At 36.3% G+C, this 7971-nt stretch overlaps 1 non-coding gene across 1 annotated transcript; it reads left to right on the forward strand.

The window, feature by feature from the left end:
* The first annotated feature begins 2895 nt into the window (after positions 1-2895).
* On the forward strand, positions 2896-3002 carry LOC138416742 (U6 spliceosomal RNA). The gene has a single exon (XR_011247856.1). It is a non-coding gene; the product is annotated as a U6 spliceosomal RNA (small nuclear RNA).
* Positions 3003-7971: the final 4969 nt, after the last annotated feature.

Genomic DNA, 7971 nt, shown 5'->3' on the forward strand with positions numbered 1-7971 from the left:
GACCACTTCATAGGCAAATTTTAAGGTTGTCTTTCTCTGTCTCTGAAAAGTAAATTAACAGTTCTTCCAAATTATCTTTCATTTGTAATTAGTATATAATTTTATACAAAAAACAATATATTATAAAAACACTTTTTAGACATCAACTTTTTTTTCACTCCTTCTTGGTCTTTCCCTCAGCTTTAATATACTAACTCATTTAACAAGTAATTATTAAGAGATTTTTATCCACAGTCACTGTACTATATCTTTGGGACACCAACATTTGCCCACATGAAGTTCATGGCACAGATTTAACAGAATAACAGGAAGTTTTAGAACATTATGATGTGCTCCATTCTGACATACAATGATATGCACTAAAAATATGATCCTTTATTCCCCCAAGATCACCACAATCAATTTCCTAGGGATCTCTCAGCTTGCTATAAAAAAGTTGGAGTAAATTTTTCAAAATTACTAAATCAGATTATTTCATTCTGTTCCTCCCTTCCCTTCACCAACCTTTCTTGCAATTTTATGTCTTCAAAGGGTTTACACTAATCTCAAGTAAAGCCCACTTTGACCAACAAGGTCCAACAGAATATTGCTATGCTTATCAGGGTAATCTCAAGCCATTTGCTTTGTTATTCACTCAGGGAGATACACTGGTCTCCGTTTTGTTCCTTGAACATAACAAGACCACTCATGCCTTATAACCTTGGGCTGAATTACTTTTCATAAAGCTAGTTCTATCTGTTATGGGTAGTTCAACTATTGGCTCCTCAGAGAAGCTGCTTATTGATCATTACATTTTGTTGTTGTTCAATTGCCAAGTAGCATCCAACTCTTTGCAACCCCACATGTTGTAGCATGCCAGGCTCCTCTGCCCTCCACTCTCTTCCAGAATTTGCTCAAATACATGTCCATTGAGTACTGGTGATGCTATCTAACCATCTCATTATGTGCAGCACTCTTTTCCTTCCAGCCTTTCCCAGCATTAAGCCCTTTCCCAATGAGTCAGCTCTTTGCATCAGGTGGCCAAAGTACTGGAGATTAAGCTTCAGCAACAGTCCTTCCAATGAATATTAAGGGTTGATTTCCTTTAGGATTGACTGGCTTGATCTCCTTGCTGTCCAAGGGATTCTCAAGATTATTCTCCAGCAACACAATTCAAAAGCATCAGTTCCTCAGCACTCAGCCTTCTTTATGGTTCAACTCTCACATTTGTACAAGACTACTGGAAAATCCATAGCTACTCTTGATCACAAAATTCAAGTTTGTACCCTGGCATATAATTATGTTACCTATTGAACTGATTATTGAGTGTTCTCTTATCTACCCCTAAGTCATTCTGTCTATTTTTCTCTGAGGAAAAAAAAAAGGACCATTTCTATGGTTGATACTTGATAAATATCTGTGATTAACAAATTACTATATAAGTGAATAAAATTCTAGAGAGGAGGTGAACTGAGAGTGCAGTGGAGGCACTAGATTCAATGGGATTTGAGGTCAGGGAAGATTTAACACAGAAAAAAGCATATATTGAGCCTGGAAAGGCCAACAGGAATTAATTAGTTCAAGATGGTGCTGAGACAGTTCTAGATCTTCCTGCCAAGGGCAAAAACATCATGTGACAAATTTTCAGAAACAAGAGAGAAACAATAGCTCAGTTTGACAGCAGCAGAAATTGTGAATTGTATATTGGTATATCATAATTTTTCTAAGATAACTAAAGCAAAGTAATGAAAGGCCTTGTTTACCGTGGTAACGACTTTGAAATTGCATTTTATGTATAAATTATGTCAAAGTAAAGGACTTTGTGAAAGTTAATTTTAGATAGATTAGGCAATGTCTAGTACGGTTTCCTACGTTTCAAGCTAAAACAACTAGATAGGTATCAATGCCATTCACTGAGGCAGGATTTAAAAGGAGGATATTCTAATGTGAATGAAAAAATAAGAGTTCTATTAGACATATGTTTCAGATTCATTTTTAAAAAAAGTATAAATACAGATTTCCAAAAGACAAAGAAATACACAAGTCTAAAGATCTGAGCTGGAGATTGAAGGCAGAGGCCATGATATGATTAGAACTATTCACAGGAATTCCAGTCTTTTCACATAGCATTTACTCCACTCTCCCATTGTTGTAAAGCAAGGCCGTGATAAGAAAAAGTGATAAGCATTGATGTATGTCATGTCTGCAAAGTTGTTCCTAGAGATTGTGTAATTTACCGGTTCGTTTGATTGACCATAATGAGTGCTGGATCCCGGCCGACCAGTTTGTTTAACCTTTATTGAGTTAAGACACAGAGATACTGAAAGCTAGATCATCACAGAAGACTAGTCTCTCATTACTAAAGAAAATTTCAACTCATGAAAGCAGATGAGATATCTGAGAAGTGTTTAAGAAGAAAAGCATTCTAAGAACAGAGGCTGTGGATGGAACACCATCACTTGAAGGTCCAATCAATGAATATCTTCAAATGTTGCAAAGTAGAAGCAGTTGAAAGAAAACTATTTTAAGTAAAAGCAGTGTTACTGAAGCAAAAATAAAGGGGGAATTTTCAAGGGATAAATAGAAATAGATATTAAACACAAGCTATTAAAATAAATTAAGAACTGGAATCGGTAATGACTTCAGTGGGAAAAGTTTCATTAGGATTGCTTGAAGCTACAGGGCAATCAGGATTAACCAGGAAGTAACACTACCTTTAAGAAACTTTTCTGTAAAAGGAAAGATGCTGTTTTCTCTGCAAGGAAGAAAATTTAAATAATGAAAACAGTTTAAATTTATCATCAGAATTTCTTTTATTTCACCTTTTAATTGCATCAATAGACATGAATATTGTATGTACAATATACAGTGCCTTAAATGCTGGGAGAAAATGTACACAATTAAAATGAAGATCAAGTGCTCCCTTCAGCAGCAAATGTGCTAAAACTGAAATGGTACAGAGAAGATTAGTATAGCCCCTGTGCAAGGATAACATGCAAATTGGTGACATGTTCCATACTTTCATGAATATGGCTATACTATTCAAAGCAATTTACACAGTCAAAGAAATCCCGATCAAATTACCAATGGCATTTCTGACAGATATAGAACTTTTTTACAATTGGTACAGAAACACAGATGACCAAGAATAGCCAGAGAAATCTTGAGAAAGAAAAAAGTCTGGAGGAATCAGGCTCCCTGGTTCAGACTATATTCAGTTCAGTTCAGTTCAGTCTCTCAGTCGTGTCCAACTCTTTGTGACCCCATGAATCGCAGCACGCCAGCCCTCCCTGTCCATCACCATCTCCCGGAGTTCACTCAAACTCACATCCATTGAGTCAGTGATGCCATCCAGCCATCTTATCCTCTGTCGTCCCCTTTTCATCCTGCCCCTAATCCCTCCCAGCATCAGAGTCTTTTCCAATGAGTCAACTCTTCGCATGAGGTGGCCAAAGTACTGGAGTTTCAGCTTTAGCATCCTTCCTTCCAAAGAACACCCAGGGCTTATCTCCTTTAAAACAGACTGGTTGGATTTCCTTGCAGTCCAAGGGACTCTCAAGAGTCTTCTCCAACACCACAGTTCAAAAGCATCAATTCTTCGGTACTCAGTTTTCTTCACAGTCCAACTTTCACATCTATACATGACCACTGGAAAAACTATAGCTATGATTAGATGGAATTTTGTTGGCAAAGTAATATCTCTGTTTTTCAATATGCTATCTAGGTTGGTCATAACTTTCCTTCCAAGGAGTAAGCGTCTTTAAATTTCATGGCTGCAATCACCATCTGCAGTGATTTGGGAGCCAAAAAAAAAAAAAAAAATGAAGTCTGACACTGTTTCCCCATCTATTTCCCATGAAGTGATGGGACCAGGTGCCATGATCTTCGTTTTCTGAATGTTGAGCTTTAAGCCAACTTTTTGACTCTCCACTTTCAGTTTCATCAAGAGGCTTTTAGTTCCTCTTCACTTTCTGCCATAAGAGTGGTGTCATCTGCATATCTGAGGTTATTGATATTTCTCCCAGTAGTCTTGATTTCAGCTTATGCTTCTTCCAGCCCAGCGTTTCTCATGATGTACTCTACATAGAAGTTAAATAAGCAGGGTGACAGTATACAGCCTTGATGTACTCCTTTTCCTATTTGGAACCAGTCTGTTGTTCCATGTCCAGTTCTAACTGTTGCTTCCTGGCCTGCATATAAGTTTCTCAGGAGGCAGGTCAGGTGGTCTGGTATTCCCATCTCTTTCAGAATTTTCCACAGTTTATTATGATCCACACAGTCAAAGGTTTTGGCATTGTCAATAAAGCAGAAATAGATGTTTTTCTGGAACTCTCTTGCTTTTTCCATGATCCAGCAGATGTTGGCAATTTGACCTCTGGTTCCTCTGCCTTTCCTAAAACCAGCTTGAACATGTGGAAGTTCACAGTTCACATATTTCTGAAGCCTGGCTTGGAGAATTTTGAGCATTACTACAAAGCTAGAGTAATCAAAACTATATGGTACTGGCACAAAACTAGAAAGATATATCAGTGCAACAGGATGGGAAGTCCAGAAACATATCCATGCACCTATAGTCACCTAACCTTAACAGTGGAGTCAAGAATAGACAATAGAGAAAAGACAGTCTCTTCAATAAATGTTCCTGGGAAAATTAGACAGCTACATGTAAAAAAATAAAATTAGAACATTCTTTAACACCATACACAAAAATAAATTCAGAAAAGATTAAAGACCTATGTGTAAGGCCAAATACTATAAAACCCTTAGAAGAAAACATAGGCAGAAAAATCTCCTACATAAATTGCAAAATGATTTTTTTCAACCCATCTCCTAGAAAATGAAAATAAAAACAAAAATAAATAAATAGGAACTAATTAAACTTAAAACTTTTGCACAGCAAAGGAAATCATAAAGAAAACAAAAAGAAAACCCACAAAATGGGAGAAAATATTTGCCAGTGAAGCAACCAACAAGGGAATTATCTGCAAAATATTGAAGCAGCTCATGCAGCTCCTTATCAAAAAGACAAACAACCCAATCAAACAATGGGTGGACGATCTAAATATATATTTCCTCAAAGAAGACATACAGATATCCAAAACCACATGAAAATTTGTTCAACATCACTAATAACTAGAGAAATGCAAATCAAAACCACAATGCAGTATCACCTCACATTGGTCAGAATGGCCATCATCAAAAAGTCTACAAACAATAAATGCTGGAGAGGGTGTGGAAAAAAGGTAAACCTCCTACACTATTAGTCAGAATGCAAACTGACACAACTACTGTGGAGAACAGTATCATCAGTTCACTTCAGTTCAGTAGCTCAGTCATGTCTGACTCTTTGTAACCTCAAGGACTGCAGCACGCCAGGCTTCCCTGTCCATCACCAACTCCCAGAGCTTACTCAAACTCATGTTCACTGAGTCGGTGATGCCATCCAACCATCTCATCCCCTGTCATCCCCTTCTCCTTCTGCTTTCAATCTTTCCCAGCTTCAAGGTCTTTTCAAATGAGTCAGCTCTTCTCATCAGGTGGCCAAAGTATTGGAGTTTCAGCTTCAGCATCAAGTCCCTCCAATGAATATTCAGGACTGATTTCCTTTAGGATGGACTGGTTGGATCTCTTTGCAGTCCAAGGGACTCTCAAGAGTCTTCTCCAACACCACAGTTCAAAAGCATCAATTCTTCAGCACTCAGCTTTCTTTATAGTCCAGCTCTCACATCCATACAAGACTACTGGAAAAACCATACCTTTGACTAGACGGACCTTCGTTGGCAACAAACAACAGTACGGGGTTTCTTAAAGAAGCAAAAATATACCTAACAAATAATCCAGCAATCCCACACCTGGGCATTATACCCAGACAAAACCATAATTTGGAAATATACATACACCCCAAATTCACTGCAGCACTACTTCCAATAGCAAAGAAGTGGAAGCAACATAAATATCAGAGGAACATCAACAGAGGAATGGATAAAGATGTTGGGAAGATCCCCTAAAGAAGGGCATGGCAACCCACTCCAATATTGCTCCCTGGAAAGCTCCATGGACAGAGGAGCCTGGCGGGCTAGGGTCCATAAGGTCACAAAGAGTTGGACACAAATGAAGCATGCACACATGCACATATTTACAATGAAACATTATTCAGCCATAAAAAACAATGAAATGATTCTACTTGCAGCAATATGAATGGACCTAGAGATTCTCATATGAGTGAAGTAAGTCAGAGAGAGAAAGACAAATATCATATGCAGAGCTTATATGTAGAATCTAAAAAGGCGGTATGAATGAACTTACCTATAAAACAGAAATAGAATATAGAAAATTTCTACAGATGTATAAAACAAACATGATTATCAGGAGGCAAGCAAGAAGTGATAAACTGGGAGACTGGGATGGACACATACATACTACTATATCTAAAACAGATAACTAATAAGAACTTACTGTATGACACAAGCAACTCTACTCAGTACTCTATAATGGTCTGTATGGGAAAAGAATCTAGAGAAGAGTGAATCAGGGGTACTGATTCACTTTGTACACCTGAAATTAACACAACATTGAAAATCAGCTGTACTCCAATATTTTTTTTAATAAAATGATCAGTGTAAGTGATTTTAGAACAAAGTAGAATTTTTACATGAATTATTCCACGAAAGCTTTATACAGATTCTACCAGAAGTATGGTAAATATACAAGGATAAAAGATTTATTTAGTATAATAATCATTATATATACACACATAGCCACATGTGTATGTTTAACACATATTATATAACTATATTGGTACTGAGGAGAATTATAACAACTTAGTGAAATATATTCAATTTCAAAATCAAATGTCTACACATTTTTAGAACGCATTACTATCTAGAAAATATGTACTCCAGGTTTGCACTATTTCTCTTAAATTTGGTTGTCCTACAACTTGAACTTGCCCAAATGTAGGACCATGCACGTATTTTTATAAGTAAATTATCATTTAAATACAGTAGTATAGTCTTCTTTAGATAGAACTTTTAAATATTGACTATTTTGAATTAATATATACCTATATACAAGTTAGTTATCCTAAATCTACCAATTTTTAAGAGCACAGACCCTTAATAAATTTTATGTAGGGTGGGAATGAATAAGTTCAAAAGAAAGCATGATTAAATAGCTTTGACTCAATAATTGTTTGAGATGATAAATTTATAGAAAGAAACAAATGGTTAATTTTCTGAGCCTCAAAAAAATATTTTGTTATCTTGTGCACTAAATACCATTCTGAATATCAATCATGTTTTAAAGCTGTTTAAGTTGATGATAAGCTTAAAACATAAACTTATATAGTAATGAGAGAATTATTTGTGTAAGAAATGCAGCAAATTTGAAGTAATATAAAATCAGGACAAGATTTTAGAAAGGACGAGAACACTAGTGTGGTATAGTTATGGACACTGTCTATTCATGCTGATGGAATGAGAAACTAGTATTATCCTTACTAACTAGGATTGTGATAACAAGATCATCCTTTCTTCCTCAGATGTTTTTCCTTCTGTTTTTAATTATAATTTAGTTTTTCCAAGCTATTAGCCACAATGTACTATCATACAAATTAGTTCATAAAATTAAGCTATAAAAGAGGATATTTAATTTTGTTGACACATAACAGTTACCAAAATAGCATTCTACTCCTAAAAATGTCAGATAAATATTCTTTAGCTATGCCACAGTGATCAAAAATCCATTCCTTAATATAAAATCTGAATAATTATGTGCTATAAGATGTGACTTCACTTTGACTTTTCACTTTCATGCATTGGAGAAGGAAATGGCAACCCACTCCAGTATTCTTGCCTGGAGAATCCCAGGGATGGGGGAGTCTGGTGGGCTGCCATCTATGGGGTCCCACAGAGTCGGACACGACTAAAGCGACTTAGCAGCAGCAGCAGCATAAGATGTGAGATTTCCTCTAGCTTTCACCCTATAATTATA

The sequence above is a fragment of the Ovis canadensis genome, chromosome 12 (genome assembly GCF_042477335.2).
Source record: "Ovis canadensis isolate MfBH-ARS-UI-01 breed Bighorn chromosome 12, ARS-UI_OviCan_v2, whole genome shotgun sequence".
Lineage (NCBI taxonomy): Eukaryota > Metazoa > Chordata > Mammalia > Artiodactyla > Bovidae > Ovis > Ovis canadensis.